At 36.6% G+C, this 18,528-nt stretch overlaps 1 protein-coding gene across 4 annotated transcripts in view; it reads right to left on the reverse strand.

Annotated features, from left to right (window-relative positions):
• LOC150097621 (metastasis-associated protein MTA3-like) overlaps positions 1–18,528 on the reverse strand; it is a 474,620-nt gene that overhangs the window by 268,203 nt on the left and 187,889 nt on the right. The window lies entirely within an intron of this gene.

Consider the following 18,528-nt stretch of genomic DNA (forward strand, 5'->3'; position numbering starts at 1 on the left):
GTAATTATAAACAGAGGTCGAACTATTATGAATAGAAGTCTACAGCTTTTGGCTTTTGCGGATGATGTAGACTGTATTGCAAGGACTGAGAGAAGCCTTAGAGAAGGTTATAGACAAATGAGAGAGGAGGCAAGGAAAATGGGACTACAAACAAATGAAACTAAAACAAAATACTTAATTGTTGCCAGAAATAAACAAAAATTGGGAAACAGCCAAAGTTTCACAGTAGACGAAGAAACCTTTGAACAAGTCCAGCATTTCAAATATTTGGATTCAGTAATAACAGAAAGTAATGATATGTCAGTTGAAATTACCTATAGAATAGTTGCTGCAAATAGAACTTATTATAGTATTCAACCACTATTAAAATCGAATTTGATTTCGATAAAAAGTAAAATCCAGATATATAAAGTAATCCTCAAACCTGTGCTTTTGTACGGCTGCGAAACATGGACAATAATCCAGAGAGATCAAAACCAATTACAAATATGGGAACGAAAAGTATTAAGAAAGATCTTTGGCCCAATTAATGAGAATGGACTTTGGAGAGTGAGAAATAACAAAGAAATAATGGAGAAATTCAATGAAGTGGATATTATTACTGAAATAAAGGTGAGAAGACTGAGATGGCTAGGACATGTTCAGCGAATGGGAGATAATAGAGCCGTAAAAAAGGTCTTCATGTCTGGACCAGGTGGATCTAGGTCCAGAGGACGACCGAAAAGGAGATGGCTTGACGATGTGGAGGATGATTTAAAGAAAATGAGAGTAAAGAACTGGAGGAGCAAGACACAGAATCGCGAAGAATGGAAAGATATCCTGAGACAGGCCCAGGTCCTAAATGGACTGTAATGCCAAGGAGTAGTAGTAGTTCCAATTCATCATCAAAATGCATAATAATATATCTCGTTCTTATAGATTTAATTTGGCTCTTACTTAACCAAATAGCATATAGCATCAATTAATATTTTTAAAATACCTCTATTTTAAATACTTCACGGAACTTCAGAAAAACCGACTGGACAAGGTTTACTCAAATCTTGGAGCCTCTGTCAAGATGAACCTGTCTCTGGAAACCTTGACAGAACGCTACAAATCCTTACTTCACACATCAATAAAGCTGCCAAAGCAAGAATACCAAGAGGCAAACAGAAAAATATCTGGATACCATACTGGAAAGATCACAATATTGATTCGACGATTACAGAAAGAGACAATATTAACGAACAATTCATAATTAATAAAACTGATGAATCCAGAATAATTCATCAGTTTTATGGGCATAACACACAAAATAGAGCAGGAAATTTGGAAGTGCAAACAAGAGAAATGAGCTTTGCAGTAACCTGGACCCAAGAAAAGACACCCAACACTGAAACATTATTAGAATCCTAGAGAACAATATCAAAGAAGAGAACCAACGGAAAACAAACTTCTTCATAAATGCCTGGAAACAAGCTATTACAGATCAAGAAATTGCAACCACACTGGCAAAAACCTATTCAAAAAAACTCCAATCTTCAGTATAACAGAGAGGACAAGACCCTCAATAAACTTACAAGTCAAATACTAAAACAAGCAAGAACATATCAAACTAATAACATCTTCTCCGAAGAATTTACACTAAGTGAACTAAATTCATCAATTGAGAAAACTGCACCTAATAAATCTCATGGTAATGATCTTATCTTTGATCATATGGTCAATCACCTTGGCAAAATCGCCAAAGAACAACTTGTGGACATTCTCAATATCTCTTGGCAAACAGGCAAACATCTAAAAGAATGGAAAAAATCAGTTATTGTACCCATCCTGAAACCTGACAAAAATGCTGCAGAATGTCAAAGCTATAGACCTATCGCATTAACTACCATACTCTGTAAAATTACTGAAAGAATCATACACTCCAGGCTCATGCACTGGCTGACAAAAAAAAAAAAGAAAATTAACTACTACCAAACTGCCTATAGAGCCTTTCATTCAGCAGCAGATCAATTATTCCACTTCTGCCAAACAATAATAGACTAATTATAAGAAAAACCAACAAAAAAGACAACTGCCATATTCCTTGATATGATGTTGCTTTCGATCGTGTTTGGATCAAAAAATTAATACAAACAAGACAAGATATTGGAATTAGAGGAAATGCTTTAATCTGGATTGCTGATTTCATTAGAGGAAAAAAGATCAAGGTTAGAATCAATGCAGCAATATCAACAGAGCAGAGAACCTGGGCTGGTGTTCCCCAGGGCTCATACTCAGTCCCTTACCATTCCTTTTATATGTCAATAACATTCATCCCTACCTTACAGAAGACACAAAAGTAGTTTGCTACACAGACGATATAGCCATCTGGCACACTAGTGCTAAAATCAAAGAATCAGAGGAGATTCTAAACAAAACCATGAGAGGATTAGAAAAATGGTCAGATGAACTTAAACTCAAAATCAACCCAGACAAAACAAAACTAAGCACCTTTAGTACAGACAGGAAAAATAGATATTCCTACAATCCCAAAGTCATGATCAATAATAAGCTAATTGAAAAAGTCACAAATCCAAAATATCTTGGTTTTGCACAACACATCTCTAATGCTTCCAACAGAGCCCTAAAAAAATTAAATATGCTGAAAAGGCTTTGTGGAACAAATTGAGGCACAAAACCAAAAATCCTCAAAATTACTTACACTACACTAATAAGGCCAATAATGGAATATGCAACACCTATCTGGTCACCCTCGGCTTCATTGGTAAAGACAAAATTAGACAAAATACAAGCAAAAGCATCCAAGATTATCATTGGTGAAGTCTCATCCACTAACAACATCAGAGCCCAACAGGAGTGTGGGCTCAACCTGCTGGAGGACAGACGAAAATTTGCCACCATAAAATTCATAAATAATATCAGAAACTACCAAAGCGATCGTATCTCCCTAAAAACTTATGAACACTGGAATCAAAAATGCAGACTTCACAGATCATCAACTTTACAATATGATGACACTATCAGGAAGGAAATAGGTCTATCAACCTTCTTTCATCCTCCAAACAGGTTATTTGTTATACCAATGAATTGTCGGACACCGATATGATTAATGGGGACGCTGGTGTTCTACTCCCGAAAGGCGAATAACTTTCAATAAAAGTTGGATCTGGGAGAATTGCTTCCAATTTTACCAGTTTATTGCAAACTTTACACAATAAATAAAGCACTCGAAGCCTACTCAAAATTATCATCATCTCAACAATCTGAGGGAATTATAATTTACAGTGACTAAAGATCGGCTATGGAGGCAATCAAAAATGACAATACCAAGCTCACACAAGACACCCATAAACTCTTAAATCAACTAAAGTGTTTAGGAAAAAGTTGCATTTTACAATGGATTCCTGCTCATGTAGGCATTGATTACAATGAAGCAGCTGATAAATTAGCAAAAGAGGCCAGAGAACTCAACCAAAAAACTCACATGATAACTCTTGCTGATGCTAACGCACTAGCAAAAGCTAAACTAATTCCACTGAAATCAGTGATACAACATAAAATTCCCGAAATCAATGCTGACAGAAAGACCTCCACCACGATAGCAAGACTATGAATAGGACATTATAGAGGAATGAAGATCAATACACATGATACGAGAACATATAGAAACTGCAACAACTGAACTAACACCCACTCACATCTTTACCTGTCCAGCAATTACAGCAGCCTTGCAAGAAATAGATCCCAATCCTAAACAACAGCAAGATACAAACAAAATCATTGACATAGCCAAAGCAGTTCAAGGAGCACATGGAAACATCTAAGGCTCTTCAAAGGACAAAACATCAACAACCTCTATTTTTCTTTGCTTGTCAATGAGTGTCAATTCTTTGTTTTCCAAACATCTTAATATGTAAAAATAATTGAACATGTGATTGGAAGCACTCATCTTTTTGCACTAGTGATGTTAAATTAAGGTCAGAATACCCATGCTTATTCCAAATGCCTTTCTTTCTGGAGAATAGTAAACAAGGCCAACAAAAAAAAAAAGTCTTGACTACACTCCACATTCAGCTAACCATTCTACAGTATTGTATTCTGAAATAGAGAAGTGTCTCATGTACTCAGTTTTTGCATCTTTGTGCTTGCACAGTAAATTTGGAAGATGAAGACGAGGCTTATGTCCTTTGACTAGTCATACAATCTGTAAAAGTTCTGGAAAAAATGGGACATTTTCATTAGATCATCAACACTGTTTCCCATTGTAAATAAGGCCAAAAAAGTTATAAATTTATGGAAAATTATATATTAAAAACTTGCTGACCACGTCAGTTCACACTCCACACATGCAAATCAGATGAAACTCAGAAAACAAAAACAGCAAATGACAACATTCAATTGGTTGGGTGACACGATAACAGACTGTTTTCTAGGTGCTAATGTCTCAGTATTAATGCTGCCTCTCCTTCTGTGCATGTTAAACCACTGGAACTCTAAGAATTTGACCTGCTGCACCATCTGTACATCTGTTCATAAGGCTCAAAGGGGTATGCATTATGACTGCCCATCCAGGCTATTTATGCGAATGTGGTGCAATGTTTACAAGTCAAAAAGCATCCTCTTCATGAAGCATTAGTATACTGTTAAAGATACCAAGCAATTTTATAAACTTGGTTTTAATCCTTTTTCCCAAGTAAGCAAACAAACAGGAAAGTCAAGTTTGCATCTGAAGTATTTTCAGGTCTGAGGCAACTCGTGATAAAGATTGAGTGAGCTCTGATCACTTACCTTAGTATCTCCCCTAATGCAAAGCACATCTCCTTGCAGACATGTATGATGCCATGCATTAAGGGAAGGCCACTACCCAGACCGGTTTCGACCTTCATTGTGGTCTCTTCGGTGTGAGCCAGACCCTGAGATGCCAAGGTTGAAGTAATGCAGAACTTATAAATTTAACTTATACAAGTTTCCACAAGGTGCTTTGACCTTATTAAATAAAAATCTCAGGATGAGAGAAAGATGTAGAAAGTTTTTTTACCTTGGGTATACTATACATTAAAGATACCAAGCAATTTTATAAACATGGTTTTAATCCTTTTTCCCAAGCAGATGAGTCAAGTTTGCATCTCAAGTATTTTCAGGTCTAAGGCAGCTCATAGTAAAGGTGGAGTGAGCTCTGATCACTTTCCTTAGTATCTCCCCTAATGCAAAACGCATCTCCTTGCAGACATTAATGATGCTATGCATTAAGGGAAGGGCCACTACCCAGACCGATTTCGACCTTTATTGAGATCATGTATATACACCCTCTGTCCAAAAAGAAACCGAACTTTTGATAGAAAATAAAACACAGGCCAATTATAATTATTCAAATCATTTATATCAATCAATATACTCTCCCTCAGCTTCGATACAGCATTTGGCATGGTAATTAATTCGTTAAATGAGTATTTTATATCAGTTTCTTGGATACTGTTGAGGGTTGCGATTACTGCAGCTTGAACGTTTTCAGTGGTGTCGTATCGCTTTCCATTCATTGGCAATTGAAGTCGGGGGTAGAGAAAGAAGTCACAGGATACTAAATCATGTGAATTCGGCCAGTGATCCAACACACAAACTTGGTTTTGCTCAAAAACTGTCTCACAATGTTCGAACGATGAGGTGGTGCATTACCGTGCAAAAGTGACCAGCTGTCTGCATCACGATATTCATTCCGTACGCGACGAATTCTCGATGTTAAATGAAATCTCAAGTTTTTTTTATATTAAGTTTATTATTATTATATTAGTAGTATTATAATGCTTACCGCACCTCTCAGATTGGAGATCTAAATAGCAGAGTAGGAAATGACTGTCAGACATACAGATATTTTTGGGAGGAAATTTGGAGAAAAGAGCAAAGTTAATAATAATGGCAAATATCTGTTGGATTTCTGCTCAGTATAAGGACTGGTTATTACTAACACAATGTTCCAACATAAAAAATGTGCATAAATTCACATGGAGAGAAGAGGCAAGGAATAAGAAGTCTCATTGACTATGTTATTGTTAATAATGATGTTTTGTCACTAGGTGCAGGACACTAGAGTGTACAGAGGTTTTGAAACTATAAGTGATCACCATTTAGTCTTGAGCAGGATAAAATTGAATTTCATATTGAAAAGAATAACATGTAAGAAAGTTTTAAAGCAAATAAAAGTTGAGCAGCTCTCAGGTGTGAACTGTAGACTAAAATAGTCTCCTCCTGGACTTCTGATCAGAACACAGACTAGCCATTACTAACACCATGTTTCAACATAAAGATGTGCACAAGATCGCATGGAGAGAAGACACAAGAAATAAGAAAAGCTCCATGGACTATGACGTCATTGTTCATAGGTTTTAGATGTTGATAGATGCTCATTCAGGATACAAGAGTATGTACAGAGGATTTGAAATTAGAAATGACTATTACTTAGTACTAAGCAGAATAAAAATGGATACCACATTGAAAAGAACAGTATATAACATCATGCACCAGAATATCCACAAAGACACTCACTTTCACATCCACTTGACTAATAACCAGAGCACAAACAACAACATAAATGACATTCACTATCCCTTACAGCAGTGGTTCTCAAACTGTGGGGTGTGACCCCTGGGGGGAAGCGAATAGCTTGAAAGGGGGTGCAGCATACTTTCCTACAGATAAAAATTAAAACTGCCCTAAATCAGTTTTAAAAATAACAAATAAAAATACAGAAAGAAAAACTTTTGATGGTACAGGTTTTAATTATCATGAATTTCAAAATAACTAATATTTATTTTCTTCATTCGCACTTATAAAACGTGTGTGCCAGTGTTGAAAGTTCATTTCAAAAAATACTTTTGTGATGATTTTGATGAATTTTATTAGATTAAAAACCCATTCGAAAATGCACCTTTGGCCATCATATCTGAACGTAAATGAGCAAGAACAACTCATCGATTTCACTAGTGATACTTCACTGAAAAGTAAATTTAAGGAATTGTCTTTGCCAGAGTTCTGGATACATATTGGTAAGGAATTCCCAACTCTGAGCCTAAAAGCATTGGAGATCCTTATTCCTTTCGCAGCAACTTATTTATGCGAGAAAGGTTTTTTTGCTTTGGCAGTTATGAATTCAAAGTATCGTTCAAGACTAAATATTGCTAAAGAAGTTAGAGTGGCCATTTCTGATATTACACCACATTTTGATAAACTTTGTTCTCAAAAGCAGGCCTATCCATCACATTAGACTTTGACATTTAAATGTTTGATTATTTTTATGGAGAAAAAATAAATACTTGTTAGTTAAATATTGTTTCATTTCAATACATATTTTGGTTAATTGCAAGTGTTAAAACTAATTTTTATTGTAGTCCTAATATTGTGATACTTTAATTATTTTGTGTCAAAAATTGTTAAATAGTATGTAGAAAACACAAAATAAACTGAATAAAACGTCAAACTTAGTATGACTTCTATTTTGATACATAAAACCAGCAGGGGGATGACAGTGTTTTCTCTTGTCAGGTGGGACCCAGAGGTGAGTTTGAGAACCACTGCCTTACAGTCATTCAGACAAGACTTCCTACTTTTGCTAAATTCCAAAATGTAGTTACATTCACTATTGTCACCTTCAATATCCAAATTACACACTTCGTGATTCCTTTCACCACAATGGCGGTATCAGTGCTTTTGTGAGATCTAACTGCTTCCTAGAGAATGACTCATTTGGAATTGTGTACTTCAGACTTCCACTAGCTCAAGGTTTCCTTGCCCTATTTAGTAACACTGATCTGCTGTATTTACCACTTTCCAAAATCTGAAAACAACTGACCTCTTTATCTTCTTTACTATAGAGCTCAACTATCTGCAATTCAGCTATCAAAATAGTGAGGGCATTTTTCTAGGTGATCAAAACATCCACAATTCTTTTCTTTCTTTTCTTTTTTTTTCTTTTTTTTTTCTTAATGTGGCTTCCATCCACGAAAGGTTATTAGTAAACCTATAGTACATTTGTACCATAGGTCGGATAATGATGTTTTTTTTTTCCAATTTTGTCAATTTCTTTATTTTTAGTCCCGAAATGAAATGCTCTAGAGACCAAACACAGAACTTTTTCAAGTCACTTCAGACCTCTAATAAGCAGGCTCCCCTTTTCCAATACTGCAGACCAAACTGGATAAGATGCAAAAGTGTTTGTCATAAGCAATGACCTAATACAAACCATATATCTGCCTACCCAAATACATGATAATCCAATTGACACTCCCAATACTCTTGATCTTTTTTTAAATAGTTCTCCTTCCATATACACAACATAGGTAACCTCTCCTCTTAGTAACTCAGATCGTAACCTTGTGCAGGTCTCCTCTCCCCCCCCCCCTCACACAGAACACATTTTCTACAACTACTCCCAACCTCATGTCCTCTGGCACTACAAATGTTACAAGTGAGATGACCTATGAAATTTTTACTCTACCTTTTGATTGTCAGACTAATGCTTCACTCTTCTGACCCAAGTCATACGAATTATCCTCATTAGCAAACTCTTTTTTTGGTTAGCCCATTCTAACCAAAATTCTCATCCCCTTTTCAAGGCCTAGTCCAACAGAATGCATACCAAATGAGTGAAAGAAAAAAAAAAAAAAAAAAAAAGGAGAGGGGGGAGCTTGCATCATATACCTCAGCTTTATACTCAGCCTATACTGAAGCATGAAATAAATGCAAAATAGTCATCAGCAAAACTAAATTTGACTTCATAAAGGCCAACAGCAGAAATCTGCCTCCTGCCCAGGTGAAAGCCATGCATTCTGATATGTTGCTAAAACAAATGATGTCACTTCTATCTCTTTCTCATCCAGATGATAACTCTGTCACAGCACCCAAAGATAAAGCTGACCTCCTGGTCTCACTCTTTTCCTCTAATTCATGCAAACATATCTACCAATAACTGTCCGGACACCTTAGCAATTTACAATTGATACCAGCAGATACCTATAGTCCACTATATTGCTTTGATCTCCTCCTGCACCCTTTGAGGGAGACTCACAACTGCCACCTGATGTAACCAATGTGCAGCAGACATCAGGTGAAATTAGTCTCCATTCCTCCATCAAAGTAGCACTGAGTTCAGCGACAGATCAAATTTGTCCCACAGCTGTTCGATAGGGTTGAGGTCAGGACCCTGCACAGGCCAGGGCAGTTGTTTAACACCCATCTCTTCATACCATTCCATAACAGCTGCAGCTTTGTGGCATGGGGCATTATCGTCTTGATAGTACCATGGGTCCTTTACATAAAAACTCCATAGCGTAGACAGCACCTGATTATCCAGAAAATCAAGGTACTGAATGCACCCCATACCAATACTCCTCCACCACCAAACTTTACTGTAGGTACAACACACTGTGGTAACAAGTGTTCTCCACACCTTGCCATCAGTCTGAAAAAAGATGAACCTTGATTCATCGCTCCAGAGTACCATTTTCCACTGGTCAATTGTCCAGTTCACACAATCTGTGCACTAGGCCAGACAAGCTGCTACTCTTCTGTGGAAACCAAGTACATGGAGTTCTTTTCATACAGTATTAGTATTCACCATTGTGTTAGTGGGGCTCTGGAACTCATCATGGATGGTCTGTGCAAACTGTATCAATTTTTGTGTGACACCCATTTTAACACCCTCCTGTCCTTGTCAATTATTTTCGGTGGTGGGGTGCAAAAGTAGACTAGACTCCTAGTGGTGCATCCCCAGGCAGCATGACTTTCCCAGCGAAATAGTGTAAATATCTGACAGTCAGACAATCCCATAGGATCTCCTGACTATTTGATTACATTGCATTTACCCAAATGTAAAATCAGATGAGATGTTCAGGCTCTTTCCAGAACCAGCAGACGTGGCAACTTGGAACTTCAGTCCGTATCTGCCAATTAAATATTGAAAGCATCAGCTGGCCTAAATGTCAGTGTTTTTCTAAAATACTCAAAAAAAAATGAAACAGACGTAGTTGTTATCCAGGAGACATGCATTGATAAGGAACGGGATTTTCAGAAAAGTGATAAAATTCCAGGGTATGATCTAGTGGGTGAAACACTCCACCAAGTATATGGCATTGCCACATATGTTCAGAGCAAGATTGATAATGTCTGCCTCGTATCAATATCAACCCAAGGAAATATCCATACTGTGACTGTAAAAATAGGAAAAAATCACAGTCATCAATGTATACAAACCTCTGAGTGTGATGTGGCCAACATGTGTTAGAGACTCAAGCCTACCCTTCAATTTATATAGGAAACTTCAATAGCTTCAATAGCCTCCTGTCCTTGTCAATTATTTTCGTGTGTGCATCCCCAGGCAGCATGACTTTCCCAGCGAAATAGTGTAAATATCTGACAGTCAGACAATCCCATAGGATCTCCTGACTATTTAATTACATTGCATTTACCCAAATGTAAAATCAGATGAGATGTTCAGGCTCTTTCCAGAACCAGCAGACGTGGCAACTTGGACCTTCAGTCCGTATCTGCCAATTAAATATTGAAAGCATCAACTGGCCTAAATGTCAGTGTTTTTCTAAAATACTCAAAAAAAAATGAAACAGACGTAGTTGTTATCCAGGAGACATGCATTGATAAGGAACGGGATTTTCAGAAAAGGGATAAAATTCCAGGGTATGATCTAGTGGGTGAAACACTCCACCAAGTATATGACATTGCCACATATGTTCAGAGCAAGATTGATAATGTCTGCCTCGTATCAACATCAACCTAAGGAAATATCCATACTGTGACTGTAAAAATAGGAAAAAATCACAGTCATCAATGTATACAAACCTCTGAGTGTGATGTGGCCAACATGTGTTAGAGACTCAAGCCTACCCTTCAATTTATATAGGAAACTTCAATAGCCACCATGAATCACAATCATCAATACAAACTCAGAAATATAGGACTAATGACTTGAATTGCGAATCTCTTGTTGACTAGGCTGAAGATCATAACTACCATTTGATCTTTGGTGCAAAAGATAAGTGTGAGGCCTTGGATCAAGATCACAATCCAGATCTGTGGTTTGTTTCCAAGAGTATTAATGGTGAAACTTTGATGGTTAAAAGAAAAGTCTCTTGGAGGACTTCCCCCCCATTATGGTCAACATCGACCTGTATTCATCAAAGTGGGGGCTGCAAGTACCGTTGATCTCCTCTTTTCCTCGCCCTCGTTGGAACTTCAGCAAAGCAAACTGGAATGCCTTTGCTGAAAATCTGGACAAATGTCTTCGTTGGATATCACTCACAGCAAGGACTACAGCCGATTTGTAAATGCTGTCATTACAGTCGCCAAAAAATATATCCCGAGAGATTTTAGAAAAGAATGAGACTCTTTATCAAGAATTTTTGGATAATGGAGAACAAGAAATTGCTGAGGAATTATTGCATAGCCTCAATGATGCTTGTCAACTCAAGTGGACAGAGACTGTTGAGTCTCTGGATTTTAATCACTCTAGCTGCAGAGCATGGGGTCTGCTATGAAAATTGGGTGAAGTTTCACTGATAGGACGCCAGGAAGCCAAACTGTCTCCTAATCAAGTTGCAAATTGAATACTCTCAACTGTCAAGAGCACCCTGGATTAATAGCCACGATACTCGAGTAAAAGAGATCGTGATAAACTGAAAGAGACGTGCAATCAAGAATGTTATTCTTTCCCCTTTCTTCTTACAGAAGTGACGGATGCATTCGAGGAAATGAAGCCAGGTAAGGCTCCAGGGTTTGATGGAATGCACCCTGAGTTTCTGTGCCAATGTGGTAAATATGTGCGTTTCAGGATATCAAAGTTTTACTCCAACATTTACCTTCAGAGTTTAAAAGATCAAAAATCATAGCTATTTTGAAGCCAGGTAAACCAAATGAACAGGTAGAGAGTTATCGACTAATCACTCTGTTAAGCACATGTCTTAAATTACTGGAGAGACTTTTACTGAACAGAATAGGCCCAAAAATACTGGAACATATACCTACTGGATAGGCAGGATTCAATAGGATTTCAGCAGCACCTTAAGACTTCAGTTGCCTTTATAGACCTCACTGCTGCCTATGACATGGTTTGGGGGCAGGGCTCATTTATGAACTACTTAAAGTAACACGATGCAAAACAACAACTGCGCTTATCAATAGTATGCTCAGTAATAGGTTATTCCAGGTAGTTATGGGAACCAAAACAAGTGGAAGCAAATTACTGAATAATGGGCTTCCCCAAGGATTCTGTCTTTTCTCCAATGCTATTTAGTTTATCTATCGCCAACATGCCAGATACCATATCCAGAAAATTTGGATATGCAGATGATTGGACTCTGGCAATAAGTAGTGGCTCAAAAGAAACTACAGAGACAACACTGATGACTGACCTAGACTCTCTTGATAGATATTTCAGGAATTGATATCTTCAACCAAATACCAACAAGTCTAAGACCTGCTGCTTTCACGTTAATAATAAACTTGCCAATAGAGAACTTCAGGTTTATCTTAATGGACAACCAAGTTTAACCCAAACTTCTTCGACACAATAGTATCCCCAAGTATTTGGGAATAACTCTTGGCAGGTCTTTGACATTTAAAAAACATCTCTTGAACATGTCATCGCTGAAGCTCCACAAGATGGGGAGCTTCTGCGATGACGCTTAGATGCTCAGCTCTCGGCCTTGCATTTTCCACTGCCGAATAAGGAGTTCCGGTGTGGATTAAAAGCGCATACACCCATTTGGTTGACAAACAGCTCAATAATACTCTTATTTCAGGGACAATCAAGAGTACTCCTACAGAATGACTCCCTATTTTAAGCCATATTCCTCCTCCACCGTTAAGAAGCGCCAACACCTTATGTAGGGAGTATAGAAAGATCCAGGAAAAACCCCCCATCTTCCAGTGTATAGAGATGCTTCAAATTTAATAAATAGATTGAAATCGAGATATCCTCCTGTTAGTGCTGATATAAGACTGCTAGAGGACAATTTTGATGTCAATCAAAAGTGGAGATGCCAATGGGAGGTGTTTGCAGATCCAGACCTGCAGAACCTTCCCTGCATTGAAGAACAACCATCTAGATATGACCTTCCACATAAAACTTGTATTACTCTAAATTGGCTATGCACTAACCACAGTTGATGTGCAGACTTTTTTTTTTACAAGTGCCAGAAAATTCGTTCCCTGCAATGTGACTGTGGAAATGAGAAGCAGACCATTCACCAAGAATGCCCACTGAGAGCATACGAAGGAGAGAAACAGGATTTCCTAGTTCCAACATTTGCGACTATTGACTGGATTAATAACTTAGATATAAACTTGTAATATCTGATTGAGAGAAGAATCTTAATTTTTGTATTTGTAATTTCTACTGGTGTTGTTTGTATATTTAATGTATATGTGCTATATACATATATTTAGAGATGTCGAGTTTAGATTATGTCTATTTATATTTTAATTATATACATACTGTTATAATTGTCACCGACACTGTATATGTTCTTTTTCTTGTGATGTAATAGCCATACAATAAATAAATAAATAATTTTCAGTGGCCGCCCTGGATGTTTTCCTGCACTAGTGATGCCAGAGTATCTTAATTTGTTGATCACATTGCCAACCGTTAATTTTGGATGCTCCAGTTGAGCGGCAATGGCACGTATGGACATGCCAGCAATGTGAAACCCATGATGACACCTCTCTCAAAGTCAGTCAGTTCATGTCATGTTGCCATACAACCTGTATTCAACTGCCACGATGAAATACTGATTCCTTTTATCTGTACACTTTTTTTTATGTTATTAACAAACCTGGAATGTTCCATAACTTCAAATAACAGGTGTGCCTGGACAATTATTGGTAGCTAGTGTAGATGACCAAGGCAATTTGCCTTCTACCATACAAGCATGTGAGACTGCATGCCCCCCCCCCACCTGGTTTTTCAGCAAAAACATTAAAAGAATACCAAACAACTTAGACACCAAAACATCTTCTAGGTCCTGACAGCATTTCTCCAATTGTACCCAACCACTGTGCTCCAGAGCTCACACTTGTCCTGTAAATCTTCTCTATCAGTCTTCTAAACTTAGCTGAAACTTATCCCAGAATGTGGAAGCAACCATATATCCAGCCTATTATAAAAATTGGAGACAGAAGTAAAACTTCTGACCACTTGTCATAACTTCAATCCTCTCCAAAAAATAACAGTCCATAGTCAACTTCTCCACTACCTAAAATCCATGAGTTAATCAGCCACCACCAGTATGGGTTCCACCAATCTAGGTCCACACCTAACCTCTTAGACATCACCCACACACGATATGGATAGGTGTAGAGAAACATGCTGTTGTTCCACACTTCCAAAGCCTTTGATCATGTCTGGCAACGAAGCTTTCTAAGAAAATCACTATCCTTTGGTCTACTTGCCACCTTCCGTAATTGGGGAAGCTTTCTCTCTGGTCATTCACTGCATTTCACAGTGGATGGCTCCCTCTCATCAAGCTTAGCTATCAATACAGAAGTAGCTCAGGGCTCTGATCTACCAACTACCTTTTTTCTCCTATACATAAATGACTTGCTCTCAATCACCGCATCCTATTCAGCATATCAATTTCCTGATATATATATATATATATACCCCTAAGGGGTGTTCAGGTTATAATGACAACATTACAGGATAAAGTTTACATTATTAATCTCCTATGAACAATTTTCCTCCAAAATCAATCTTATTACTGGTGAGCACCCCACATTCCATGCTTCAAAGGTACTTCTGACTGAATCAATATCCATCTAGATCTTGGTCTTCCTCTGGGTCTCTTTCCTTCCATCTTGTCATCAAACACCTGTTTTGCTAACCTTTCTTTACCCATTCTATTTAAGTGGCCGATACCACCTTAGATTAGCTGATGATAGTACTCTCCATTAATCCTATTCATTTCATAAACCATGAAATGCTCAGACATCCCAAGCTTCAAGATCATATGCACCTAATGCCTTAAACAATGATCTTCCTACCATCCTGCAGTGGGGTAAGTACAGCCTGGTCACGTTTAATGCATGCTCAAGTATGTCTTTATCCTTAATAATGCACATATATCATTAGACCTATTTCCTGGGACAACAATTAAGCATTTCAACATGTTTGGATATTTAGGCATCATCCAATTTTTTTTTTCTTTTTTTCCCCATGCTAAATATCCTGAACCATCCTACCTCTCCCCACCAACACACAAAAAGTAAAAATGTAGTTGAGAGAACCAATATTTTGACCCAAACTCAACTTGTCTTTCCCAAAGTTTCATCATTATCAAATTCCTGATGAAACTTTGGGAAAGACAAGATGAGTTTGGATCAAAATATTGGTTCTCTAAATTTTTTCTTTTAAGGTGACATGATGGTCAGCATTCATAACGGAGAATTTATGGACACACAACACGCATGTTAGAATAATTACTTTACTTATAATTAAGAAAATAACATTTGACATTTCAACCTCTGTATTGAGGTCATTATCAGGAGAACATTCACATATACAGGACACAAGCTACATGACACTACAAAAAAGTAAGATGAGTCTAAATGCTTTGTTAATCATTTACCCTAGCCTATTTTCTAGTAAAAAATAATATAAAATAAATTAAAAATATTACTAAATATATAAAAATTAATTCACAAAATAAAATAAACTTTTCATATGGTATAATAATATACAAATGATAATTAAAAAATTTTATAGCAGAACTACATTAAATAATTTCTATTACGATGGTTTCCATTGTTTTCCTGTTTTTTTTTAGTTTATTCACATATTTCTCCTGATGTGAAGCGAGAATTTTCACAAAACTAGTAGTGTGTTCAATAAAAAATTAATCTAACCCATCTGTTTATTTCATGTGGAATACCAGCAAAGACATTTCTGATATGTCCTCATGCTACAGAAGCCTACACAACATTAACTGGTTTTAGTTAATGGTACTCTCAGCATCTCACATTTATGACTAGTTTAAAACTTATTCCTGAAGTGAATTTTTTTTTTCCTGCTAAACTCAGTATGAAGTACTTGTTTCTTGTTCCCCTGAAATAGTGAGCACTTTATTTACACACACAAAACTCTTATTTTATTCTCAGTCATGCTGAATTTTCACAACAGAAAGTTCCATTAGAAAGGAATTCAGAAAATACTCTTCAATGTTGATTAATAATAAATAATCATAATCATTCACCAGCCTATTTCTAACTTACTGTGATTGCTTAAGAATTCAAAATTAAATTCTGTGGTAACATTCAAATTTGGCTCCGAGTTTACTATGCAACAATGCTTGCCTCATAATACAGATACATAACTATTTAAATACTTTGTAGTATTTAAATATTAGTATTATATAAATATTAAATAATATATAAATATTAAGTATTTAAATAGTATTAAATATTAATAGGAGAAGCAGTTCTGGTAATGGATACTGCAAATAAAAATAGACATCTGAAGATAAATTATGACATAATTTATCTTTCAGATGTCTATTTTTATTTGCAGTTTATTTGCATATACATCATTAGTAAAGTAGGCAACGTATGGTGCTATCTGAATATTCATGTGAAGAATTTCTCACTATGGAAAAGCAAACGTGAACAAAAATTTTAAAGAGTTTCATTATCTTTGTTTCATGTTACTCAGATTTTGTAGTTAATCATAAATACAATAGATTGCTTTTATCTAGCAGGAGAATCCAGCTAATCAAAAATTACAGTTTTTAATAATTTTGATGTTTTTAAGTTCTTGGCCTTCGTAAGGACGCCCAACAATATAATTTTATCATCACCTCCTTATTTTAAATTCTTCCCCAAACATAAATAAACGATTATTTAATAAATTTAATAAATCAAAATAAATTTACGAACAGTCACCAGGAACCAATTAATTTGTAAAGGCGGGAACTACCTGCAGGTTATTAGTGATATCAGGTACCTGAATACTTTCTTTCATTCATTTCTGATTAGTACTTTCCTCTATTCCATTCGATCTGTTTCTACTGCTGTAGGGTATACCTGCCCTCCAACCACAAATTGTGAGTTTAAATCCTATTGTAAGCATGGACATTTGTGAATGTCTTTAGGTAATAGATGATTTTTGTTGATCAGTGAGAGGCCATTTCTGTTTACTGGAAACCTGAAGTAGACTAACAATATATAGTATGTTATAATTTGAGAGCAAGGAACTGGATTGCTATTATAAAACAGGATTCCCCAGAGTCAAGTACTCAGAGAGGAAGAACCTCTTTCAAGTCACAATACCTGCATACCTATTATATCTTTTTTAAAAACATCATTCACTGAAGATGCACTCATATCATCCACTCCATATATACATTCATAATATCCACTGCAATAGATATTATGAAGTGGCTTGAAAAAGCCTGGGCAAATGAAACGAAACTGCCACTCAACGACAGTCATATACATCTATTACCATGTTCAGGGTTCAAATCCACAGCAAGTCTGGAAAATTTCATGCAGTAGTTTTAAGAGGTATTCATTAAACACACGTATTCACAAGAATATAATAATTTTATTACTGCAAATATTTCAACCAGAAACTAACTGGTCATCATCAGTGAATCAGCATTCTAGCTTCACCTTGTGATCATGTTGATGCACTAATGATGACAAGTCAGTTTCTGGTCAAAATATCTGTGGTAATAAAATTATTATATTCTTGTGAATATGTGTGTTTAATAAACTTTATTATGCCACAAATGTCATTAAAAACTTGTTCAAGAGGTGTTATTGTATTGCATTGAAGTAGTATCATCTATTCAGCTTAGTTTTGGTCTTTTCAGAATTTTTCATCTAGCTGAGCTGATGAAGATGAATCAGCTGACATAAACTACAGTGCAAAGCCAGGTTATAGAATTAAATGGTACCTTGCTTGGAGTATCATTCTGTAGAAAGCATCTCAACCACTTCCCCTCTCTCAAGATTCATGAAATCTCCTTCCTCAACCTGTCCCACCCCACCCCAAACACACACACAGAGCCAATGAGGTTTTTTCAAGTTATAAATAAAAAATAAATAAAAATAAAATAAATAAATAAATAAATAAAAATCAGCTAACGCCTTTTTGTTCCTGTATAGGGAGGCCATTTTTTTTTAGCCCTATCTAACTTTTGGAGACTGAGTGGGCAGTTCAATCTCCACTGGTAGCTAATCAGAGATAGCTGGCACAAGGCTATCACTAATTAATCGGCACGCAGTGAAGGTGGCTAGTAAGTGCTGCCATCTTGTCGTCCCTAACACAATATTTTTAATGTCTGAAAATAGCGTGGGTTCGACGGCCGATTTTTTTGAGTTTACGGGACGAAAAACCCAAGTTTCTGGGGGAAAAAATCCGCTAGCCCGTGCCAGAGATCGACTAACTCTGGAACCGGTCGAGAAAAGACTTAGAAAAAGTTCCTCTAGTCGGTGACTAGATTTGAATGCCTTTCGTCGTGCAGTCAAGCGCTGTAGAGTGCA

This window comes from Typopeltis vanoorti, chromosome 17, assembly GCF_054136105.1.
Source record: "Typopeltis vanoorti isolate ZY-2024b chromosome 17, IOZ_Tvanoo_1.0, whole genome shotgun sequence".
Lineage (NCBI taxonomy): Eukaryota > Metazoa > Arthropoda > Arachnida > Uropygi > Thelyphonidae > Typopeltis > Typopeltis vanoorti.